The 10,922-nt window shown below is 48.5% G+C and overlaps 1 long non-coding RNA gene across 1 annotated transcript; it reads left to right on the forward strand.

The window, feature by feature from the left end:
• Window positions 1-2,942: 2,942 nt before the first annotated feature.
• On the forward strand, window positions 2,943-9,919 carry LOC111559467. The gene is made up of 4 exons (XR_006594051.1): window positions 2,943-4,280; window positions 7,558-7,806; window positions 7,942-8,012; window positions 9,732-9,919. It is a non-coding gene; the product is annotated as an uncharacterized LOC111559467 (long non-coding RNA).
• The last annotated feature ends 1,003 nt before the right edge of the window (window positions 9,920-10,922 follow it).

Genomic DNA, 10,922 nt, shown 5'->3' on the forward strand with positions numbered 1-10,922 from the left:
CTAATGTGCTTTGCGTGTGGGCCGCATGGTTTTGCAGGCAGAGGGTGGCCCGTCCTGGGTTGGACAGTGTCAGCCAAACTTCCTGTCCACGGGAAACCTCAGGATGTGACCGTAGTTTTAAGTAGGTCCTCACAGAGGTAATCGTTTGAGTTAAGAGGAGGTCATGAAGGATTAGAATGGGTCCTGAGTCCACTGACCGGTGGCCACGCAAGCAGAGAGACACCAACATGCGGAGGGAGGGGGGCAGAGATGGGAGGAGAGTGCCTCAGACGCCCCGGATGCCCCAGGGCCTGTCCCCACCTGAGCTGGGGGCGGGGTTGGAGGACCCTGTGCAGAGTCTCAGAGGGAGTGGCCGTGCCCACACCCTCCTTTCACACTCCTGGCCTCCAGAACCCGGAGGTAATAAGTCCCTCGGTTTGCGGTGATTGATTAAGGCAGTCTTAAGATACAAATACATTTTGAATTTGAAGCAATGAGATTTGATGTGATTTCCAAAGCAGTGAGTGAGGCCATGGTGGACAGAGGGCCGGTGATGAGCCTGAGGGTTGAGAGGTCAGAAGAAAGAAGCCTGGGCCAGCAGTGAGGAAGGAGAAAAGCCAAAGTGGGCATGAGGTGGGGGGAGAGGAGGGTGTGGAGGTGCGACTGGGGAGGGGGCCGCCCTGAAAAGAGGCACAGGGTCCTGGCAGCATGAAGGACCCACTGGGGTGTCGGGGATTTAAAGTGAGACTGGTCAGCATGACTCTCCCTGTCCCTGGACTCAGCAGCAGGTGCTGGCCCAGGAGGTGGCTCGGCCGGGCGTGGTTTCCCCCAGAGAGGAGGCTGGATGGTGATGGGGGCCAGGGACAAGGACAAGCCAGCCGAGGGGCCACAGCACTTAACTCCAAAATCAATTCTCCTTCCAGTTTGATAGCCTTTGCTGCGTGTATTTTAAGGCTCTGAGTTCGGAAGACGCTTGGAGAATTTCTCCGTGTTCTTGGTGAAGCCACACTCTCACCCTGTCATCGTTAATATTCTTCCTTGTCCTGTTGATTCCTTGCTGTGTAACCCACTCATTTGATAGTAGTTTAGGTACATCTGTTTCTTTCTTTCTTTTTTTTTTAAAGCGTTTATTTTTGAAGGAGAGAGACAGAGCGTGCGTGGGGGAGGAGCAGAGAGAGAGAGGGAGACACAGAATCCGAAGCAGGCTGTAGGCTCTGAGCCATCAGCACAGAGCCCAATGTGGGGCTTGAACCCACAAACTGTGAGATCATTACCTGGGTCAAAGTTGGACGCTTAACTGACTGAGCCACCCAGGGACCCCTAGATATGTCCGTTCCTTTTGACGGCTGTTTGCATGCTCCCTTTCTGTCCCTTTATTGTTTTTAATTCGCCCACTTAAGAATTAATTATTCTTTTACAAGTATTTGAAATTAGTCAGTAAAGTGATTTACTTTAATCACTTAATTTACCCAAGCTTAATTTACCCAAGCTATTTTCTCCCATCAATAATCAAGCTTTCAAAATCATCACTACATGTTCCCTGAAACATTATCGATGCGTATAAAGAGTAAGCTGTCATGGGTAGTCGTGTCTACTTTATAGTGAGACGCTGAAGGGCTTTTATAAAAGGTAGAACCAAAGGGCGCCTGGGGGGCCCAGTCGGTTGAGCGTCCAGCTTCAGCTCAGGTCATGATCTCACGGTTTGTGGGTTTGAGCCCTGCATCGGGCTCTGTGCTGATGGCTCAGAGCCTGGAGCCTGCTTCGGATTCTGTGTCTCCCTCTCTCTCTCCCCCTCCCCTGCTTGCACCCTGTCTGTCTGTCTCTCTCTCAAGGATAAACAAGACATTTAAAAAATTTAAAAAAAATAAAACTGACTTATGCATAGATAATTTGCCTCAAAGAACTTCTGAGAAGCGCTGTATAAGCATTTACATTGTAGACGGAGCCCACGGTCTCCCCTGGGACCACCCACAGAGTCTACACTTCTGCTTGAAAACCTGGACAGGGACACATCAGCAGGGGATTTGACTGCAGGACTTTGCCTCGGGTCCGGAGAGAGAGTGCCCAGTTTCATGTGGCTTTCAATCTTGAGCTACAGTTAGGCTGTAGATCCACACTCAATCCAGAGTCAGCCGTGTGGGCGTTTTGTGTACACTCTCCAAACCCTCTCCCTGCTCCGGGTGTCCCGGCTCTGATGTGGACCTCAGAGGCGCCCAGGAATGCACGCGCTCACGTTCAGGGCAGGAGGAACCTTAAGGTCCAGCTTCCCCCGGAGGTCCCAGAGAACACATGCCCGCATCTGGGTCGGCATCCCGCCACTCAGCAAAGCCTCCTTCCCTTTGATCTGTGTCCTCAGTCACATGCATCCCTGTTTCCTGTCATGAAATGTGTCACATTCTCCAGCTCCTTCTTCTCTTATCTTTTGTTTTCTGTGGTTGGGTCATGAAATATTGGGTATGGTTTCATTTGAGGTTCTCCTTAATATCCTTGGTATTTCTTACTTCCTGAATCTCTAAGTTTGTGTTATTCACCACCTTGGGGAAGTCTTCAGCTAAGTTTTTTTCAAATTCTTTTTTCCATGCCAGTCTTTTCCTCTTTCTCTCGCATTATTTTGATTATCATTGTCACTGTTTTTGGTTTTCTTTTTCTCTGCGTTCTTCACACTGGGCAATTTCTACCTATCCTGTTTTCAAATTCACAAAGCCCTTTCCCCTACGACGTCCATTTTGTTATTGAGCTGATCAGGTGAGTTTTTAGTTCATTTACCACATTTCTCTCCTCTCTGATCTCCATGGGGTTATTATTATTTAAAAAAAATTTTTAAATGTTTTATTTATTTTTAAGACAGAGAGACAGAGCATGAGCAGGGGAGGGGCAGAGAGAGGGGGAGACACAGAATCCAAAGCAGGCTCCAGGCTCTGAGCTGTCAGCACAGAGCCTGATGTGGGGCTCAAACTCACGAACTGTGAGATCATGACCTCAGCCGAAAGTTGGACGCTTAACCGATTGAGCCAGCCAGGCGCCCCTCTGTGGGGTTATTTTTTAACACTTCCTATCTCTGTTGGGAACCCCAATCTTGTCTTTCACGTGGAGTTTTTCCTTTGGCCTCACAGAGTGTGATGATAGAAGCTGCTGGAAGTCTGATCATTTCTGCGTTTGGGCTGTCTAGAGGCTGGCCTTTGTCCACTGTCTTTCTTCTAGAGATTTGTTCACTTCCCTTGGTGTTTCTGGCTGTGTCCTCCCCATGGGGAGTGTCACGTTCCTCAGACTCTCCGTGCAGGGTCCCATTATCATCTCCTGGAGAATGCTGATGCTTTTGTTTGCTTCCTTCCCTGAGCGGGATTTCGGCTTGGTTTTCAGTCACAAATTCTGTTTCACCGTCTGCGGCCCGTGGTTCTAATCTCGGCTCTGCGTTCAAAGCTTTGCTGTGCTGCCTTGGGTCTGTCCTACTCTGTGCCTCCCGGCTGAGCCTGGGACTTATGAAGCTTCGTGCTCAGAAGCAGGCAGCCTTTCTCTGGGGTCGCCCACCAGCTCTGGCCTGCAGACGTCCCTTCCCTGGTGGCTTCTTATACAGCCGTAGCTGTAGCTCCTGGCCGGGGCCATGCCTCTGGGCAAAGCTCAGAGCTAAGAGAATGAAAGAAAACAGGCATTTCCCGCTGATGCTCTTAGCTTGAGGGGCAAATTCTCTCCGTTCCTCTGGCCTGAAAGCCAGTTTTGCCTCTTCTGTGCTTGGGGCAACACTGAGAGAGGCCAGAGGAATCATTGCACCAGGAAACACTCCATCATGGGCAACTTTTCCATGCGGTGGCTCCCCTCTACCTGACCCAGTTGTAGTTACTACACCTGTTAGTTGTGGTCAACATGGCAGGTAGAGGAGCTCGGGAAATCTCCCTCTGTCGAAGTCAGAAGTGGCATCCCACTTGTTAATTTCCAAGACTGTACTGTTACTTCCTCCTACTGGTTTCAGAGTTATTCGTTAGTCATTTTGCAATGCTCCCTAGAAACTACAAAGGTCTTCGTAATCAATAGACTTCTAATATTGGTTGATACTTTTATCCTACTTCTGTGCAATGAAAGCACATTCAGAAAGTTTACTTATATTTGTGCCCCCCCCCCCCCCGATTTCTGGGCTGTTGTTGTTATTATGTCTTAATTCTGTCTGTAGATTCCGAGTTCCAGAACATGTTAGTGTTCTTGTTTTAATATAGTTAGTATTCCTTTGGATATAGTCTCACAATTCTTCTGATTTCTTCCATCCTTCAATTTTCCATCGGCAGCCTTCTCATACCAGTGTCTACCAGGTATGTATAGTCCATCCCTTAATCTAAACCTAATGGTGCATTTGTATTTAAAGTTCATTGTTTATATAGCAGGTAGTTGGGTCTTGATTTTTATTTTTGAACCTAGTCCTCTAATCTCTGTCTTTTAATTGAACTTTTTTGTTAATTAACATTTAATACAATCATCCAGGTGACTGGGCTCAGTCTACCATTTTCTGTTTACTTTCTCTTTGTTCCATTGAATCTTTGTCCTGCTTCTCTTTCTTTACATCCTTTTGGATTCTTTAAATACCTTTTGGTATTCTACTTCATGTCCTCTATTGGCTTTTTTGTATTTTTTTGATTGTTGACTTTAGACATTATAAACCGTTCTCAGGGTACTGCGGGTTAATACTGGACCACTTCTCCATGTAAAAGCTTTAGAACAGTGTAATTCTATTACCAGGGCCTCCATCCACTCTTGTGCTATTGAGATAATATATTTTGCTTACACGTGTTACAAAACACACAGAACAATGTTATTATTTTTGCTTTAAAAAATTAATAGTCTGGGGGTGCCTGGGTGGCTCAGTCGGTTAAGTGTCCAACTTTGGCTCAGGTCATGATCTCACCGTTCCCGAGTTCAAGCCCTGCTTCGGGCTCTGTGCTGACAGCTCGGAGCCTGGAGCCTGCTTCGGATTTTGTGTGTCCCTCTCTCTCTGCCCCTCCCCGGCTCGCGCTCTGTCTCTCTCTCTCAGAGATAAATAAACATTAAAAAAAGTTTTTAAAGAATTAATAGTGTGACATACATCTTTCTATGTTTTATCTTGGCCACGTGTTGACTCCCTCTGGTGCACAGTATTCCTCCCAGGAGACCTGTGCTTTCGTCTTGGATGATCCTGACAGCCCAAAGGTCTCCCTGTGGTGTTTCTTTCAGTGTAGGATCTGCTGCTGCAGATTCTCTCAGCTTCCTTTATTTTCTGGAAATGATTTATTTCAGCTTCATTTCTAAAGGATATGTTTGCCAATTATAGAATTTAGGGTTGGAAATACTGTCCTTCAACATTTGAAAAAAAAATATTTCATGTTCCTCACTCTGGTTTCCTTTGTTTTTAGGAAAAGCCACTAGCCTCTCTTTTTGGTGTTACCCAGAATATGATTATTTTCCCTCTGGGTGTTTTTACCCAGTTTCTCTTTGGTTTTCAGAAGTTTGACTGGGACGTGGCTTGGTGTAGATTTTTTTGTGTTTGCCCATCATGGGATTTGTTGAGCTTTTCAACTGTCAGCCTGATGACTGGCAATGTTGGCAAGTCCTTGCTGGTTATCTGTTCAGATTCTTCTGCTCTGTTAACCTCCTTCCTTCTGTGAACACGACCACGTTTGATACTGTCTACATCGGGGACGCACCACAATACCGGTTTTCTGTTCTCTCTGTGCTTTAGTGTGAATCCTTTCTGTGAATTTATTTTTGAGTTCACTGGTTGTTTTGTTTTGTTCAGCCTCCATTTTCCCAACTCAATGTGTTTTTAATTTTGATGGTTCTATTTTTTCATTCTAGAATTTCCATTTGGATCTTTTCTGTAGTTTTCATTTCTTTGCTGAAATTATCCATCTTTTAATTCATCCTTATGCTCTTCTTTAGTTACTTTAGTATATTTGTAACAGCTATTTTAAAATCCTTGTCTGCGAATCCCCAAATCTGTGTCATTTCTCAGCATATCTCTATAACCTGCTTTGTCTCTTTATTATGGACCTTATTTTCTTGTTTCTCTGAATGTCTGATAATTTTTTATTATATGTTTGACTTTGAATACAAAGGACAGTGGTGAGGGCAGGCGCTATGCTTTGTCAGGCGGCCGGAGTGAGCAGCCCGTGACCATGGCCCATCCAGAGTTAAGGGGGCGCCGTGGCTCGTCTCCATGTTACATACCTGCAGTTCATTTCTGGTCTCAAACGCCTTGCAGGTGACACCAGAGTCTTCTCTGTAATAAAACCTTTGGATCTAAATACTTCAGAACTATGGAGATTTCTCTCTTTCTTTCCAGATTCTCCAGTAGGAGAATTGTCAGGATGTATGAGCTAGCCCTTCAGGGTCCTCCAGATTCTAGCCCCTCGCATGCCAACCCAGAAAATCTCCTCCTGGCAGTCTTTCTCGTTTTCTGCTCTGTCTTACCTTGTTATAAGCGGTCAGTCTTTTGGATTTTTGCCAGTCTGATGGGCAAGAACTTGTACCTCAGTGTGCACTTGGCCCTTGAACAGCATAGCGGTTCAGGATGTTGACTTTCTATGTATCACTTTTGTCTCCTCCAGAACTTAACTATAATGGCCTACTGTTGACTGGATGCCTTATTGATAATGTAAACAGTTGAGTAACACATATTTGTGTATGTTATGTCTACTATATACAGTCTCCTTACAATAAGTAAGCTGGAGAAAAGAAAATGTTGTCAAGAAAATCATAAGGAAGGGGTGCCTGGGTGGCTCAGTCGGTGGAGCGTCTGACTTCACCTCAGGTCACGATCTCACGGTTCGTGGGTTCCAGCCCTGCACCGGGCTCTGTGCTGACAGCTCGGAGCCTGGAACCTGCTTCCGGTTCTGTCTCTCTCTCTCTCTCTCTCTCTGCCCCTCCCCCGCTCATGCTCTGTCTCTCTTTCTTATTATTTGGAAATGCAATTTTACAAAAAGGAGAAACACTGGTTTGATAGCAGCTACTTTTGGGGTGGGAGAAAAAGAAAGGTTGGGAAGGCTGGGGGGCTCAGTCGGTTAAGCATCCAACTTCAGCTCAAGTCACGATCTCACAGTTCGTGAGTTCAAGCCCCGCGTCAGGGTCGGTGCTGACAGCTCAGAGCATGGAGCCTGCTTCGGATTCTGTGTCTCCCTCTCTCTCTGCCCCTCCCCTTGTGCTCTATCTCCCTCTGTCTCTCAAAAATAAATAAACGTAAAAATTTTTTTTTAAAAATCATAAGGAAGAGAACATACGTTTGCAGTGACGTATGGTATTTATCGAAAAAAAAAAACCTGTGTGTAAGTGGACACGTTCAGCTCAAACCCAGCTGTTCAAGCGTCTGAGGAACTTGGGATTTGCTTTCCTCCTTTTATGAGTGAGCTGAACGTCTTTTCCTGGACTTGAAGGTCACTTCCCACTCGCGTTTGTCAGCTCTTCATGTCTTAGCCCTCTTTCCTGTGGGTTTCTTGCCCATTTTCCTCTCTCTTCTCTGTAGAATATCCATGTTTTAAGGCTATTAATCATTTGTGATACAGGTTGCAAATATTTTTTTCTCTTTTAATTTTTTCTCTGTCCTTCTAATGTTTTGCGTAGGTTTTCGAAAACCCACCTGGAGGTGTAGCTGTTGGAGACACCTGTAGTTATTTCTGATGCAGTCTATTCGTTCAGACTTGTTACTTATCAGATAAATTCCAGGCTTCGTGCAGCAGCCCTGCTGACCTCTGACCTGACTCGTCTCTGTGCAACGATCCTCTGTAGCTGTTGACCGCCGTGGGTTACATCCTCGCATCACCTCACTTGTGTAGAGGCCCTCGGGGCCGTTCCCTGCCTCTGACAGCTTTGGTGAGAAGTCACATCCTCCGCTGAGCTTTCCCCACACCGCCAGACTTTTCATTACTGCCTGTTTCCTTGTGCTCCTATCGTAGAGTTTATTTGGCTTTTAAGAACCTTGATTTCCTGTCTGTTTCTCCTCTGCAGGGCAGGGACCAGATCTCGCTCATGCCTCTGATACCTGTTCCTGAACCCAGGTGTGGAATGATGCTTAAAAGGTGGGGAAAGCCTGGTGTATTGGCCGTGCCTCCTGGAAAACTGGGATGTTGAGGGTGTTGACCCATGATAGTGGGGTTGTGTGTCCTAGCCACCCGAAGACGCAGGGATCTAAAACTCAGGGGTAGCAGGGGGAAGGCTGAGCCTTGATTTGGGGCCAGGGTCAGGATGAGCTGCTGCTGGTCCTCTGGCAGCTGAATCGTGGGTGGCAGATATGGGGAACTAGAAGCAAGATCAGCCACTCATCGGACACTTACGCAGTGCCCGTCACTGTACTGGGCGCCTCGGCTGGCTTGTAGTGTTTCATCCCTGCAGCAGCTGTTGTGAGTTCTGCAGATGACGATCCGACCTGGGGGCCCCTTGGAAAAGGCCATTACAATGGGTGTTTGTAACAGTAGGGACGCATTCTGCGGTTTCCTGGCCCGGAGTGGTCACGGATCTCCAGTGACCTAGCCTTCGCTACGCTGTTTCCCAGAGCGATTTCAAATAGCCCTTCTCTGCACGGAGGCCACTGTTCACTACATTGAGGAGGTTGCAGTTACTTTCTGAATTTGAGAACGTAGGAGAAAAAAGGAAGCCAGATATTTACAGGGTGAAGCCTGGCGAGGTGTTGGGTGTGGGTGGAATGCCCCCCCATCCCGTCTGCCTCTGACCAGAGCACACGGGTAGGGTTTACCCTGGGGGTCACCCACAAAGGCTCACAGACTGCTCTTTGAGGCTGCCCCTCTTTTCTCTTCCAAGCGGATGTTTCCTAAAGGCATGGACCCCCTGCCCCTGACCGGGGTGGGGGACGGGCAGAGTGGCCCTGACTTGGGCAGCAGTGACCTGAGTGGGAGAACAGGTTCTCTGCGGAGTGTGTGCACAGCGCAGGGCACCCCTCGCCTGCCTGCAGCCTGACTCCGTGGGTCCCTAGGGCTCGCCCGCCGGCCTACAACTCCCGTGGAAGGCCACCCATTCGTTTCCTCTTGATTGTTATTTCGATAATTTGTGTTGATCTGGAAGGCATTTCTTTTTTTTTTTTTTAAATATTTAACGTTTATTTATTTTTGAGACAGAGAGAGACAGAGCATGAGCAGGGGAGGGGCAGAGAGAGAGGGAGACACAGAATCTGAAACAGGCTCCAGGCTCCGAGCTGTCAGCACAGAGCCCGACGCGGGGCTCGAACTCACGGACCGCGAGATCATGACCTGAGCCGAAGTCGGACGCTTAACCGACCAAGCCACCCAGGCGCCCCCGGAGGGCATTTCTTTTAGCCACACGTCCGTGCAGGATGTCGGGGGACCCTCCCCGAGTCATGTGCCCCATGCAAATGCACCTGTGTGCTGTTAGGAGGGTCCGGCTTCCCGGACCCCGTGGAGAGTGTCTGCTGAGTGGGGGTCTGGGCTGAACCGGGAACTGGTGGTGTAGGCTAATGGAAGGGTGTCTGGGCAAGTGTCCCTCTGTGTGGGCACATCAGTTGCTTTTAAAGAGCAGACGGAAGGTTTCTCAGGAGGCAGTGGAAATGCTCTCGCCATTGCGCTGAAAACACACTTCCTGAAGACCGTGCACGTGGGTGTGAGCGTGTGCACACGCGTGTGCGGGTGCACATATATGCACAAGCCTGTGAGCGTGTACGACTGGGAGATTGTGTGTGTGAGTCTGTGAGTGTGTGCGCGTGCATGTACGATGAAGATACAAATCCGCATTTTCTGATTTTATCGCTTGTTTTCACTTTAACAAAGTACGTATTAGCTGGAGCCATGACGGAGCAGCAATTATCAAGATTGGCAAGAGCGCAAGCATCAGTTCAAGTCGAAAACAATTTTAGGGGCCAAAAATAGGTCGTGTTTTGTTGAGATGCAGGAAATAATTTTCATTAATTTTAGTTTGAGGGCTTAAAAAAAATAAAGCCTGTGTAAACACTTCTGATTATGGCTCCCCCCACCCCCGCTTGTTGCTAAAGTCACAGGATAATATGAGATTTATTTAAAGTGGGGGCCTGTTGGCCTCACAAATCCAGCAGCTCTGAGCGTGCGAAGAGACCCCAAAATGTATAAGATAAACTAAGAGCGAGAATAGGTGCCTTCTTTAACAACCTAGAGAGACGTGAGCGGATCCCCGGCCCGGCAGAGGCAGGTGAAGGGGACCTAGCGGGGCAGGGATCTCTCTTTGGGGACTATATAGTGACGCTGGACCAGGGTAAGGTGACACATCTTTGAAGGAACCCCAAGCCTTGCCTGAATTCCAGCTTTGTCAGCATTGGGATTCCGGTCAGCTTGATGAAGGAAAGGTAATCGGCATGTGCACATCCCGCTGCTTCGAAGGCCACTGTTGGGCTATGGAACTGACGACCCCAACCCCCACAGCCTCTGCCTGGGCGGGGGAGGGGGGGCGAGGGCTCCAGATTGGGGGTCCCCGCTTGGAACTTCCTCTGGGGTCCAGGGCTCCAGCCGGTGTGCCCGGACATATTAGTTTGGGGGCCCTGACCACAACACCCCACCTTGCCACCGGAGATTTGAAATAGAAACACACCTGAGACACGTGTGGTGAAGTGTGGAGATGAGTTTGATGAGGGAGCGTGGGGTGGGCTGAGGGCAGAGCACAGGCAGACAGCACCCCCCACCCAGGTGGGATCTGTGTGATGTTCCTCGGACACTCCTGGCCTGGCCGCCCAAGAACACAGGAAGGGGGTTCAAGTGCTTGCTGTGGTGATGTGGGAAACTGAGGCAAACGAAACATCAAATCCCCTTAACTGCCTACGGCTCACTGACCAGTCCTTGAAACCAGGGCAGTGACCTCCCTCAAGGGGCTCAGCTGCCTCCATGATGACACTTTGCGGGGGACAGAAGGGAATATCAGCTTCACATCACCCCACCTCGAGGACCCTGTAAGTCTCCTTCTTTTATCTCAACTGCCCCAGGACACACGCTGGC

This window comes from Felis catus, chromosome A2 (genome assembly GCF_018350175.1).
Source record: "Felis catus isolate Fca126 chromosome A2, F.catus_Fca126_mat1.0, whole genome shotgun sequence".
Lineage (NCBI taxonomy): Eukaryota > Metazoa > Chordata > Mammalia > Carnivora > Felidae > Felis > Felis catus.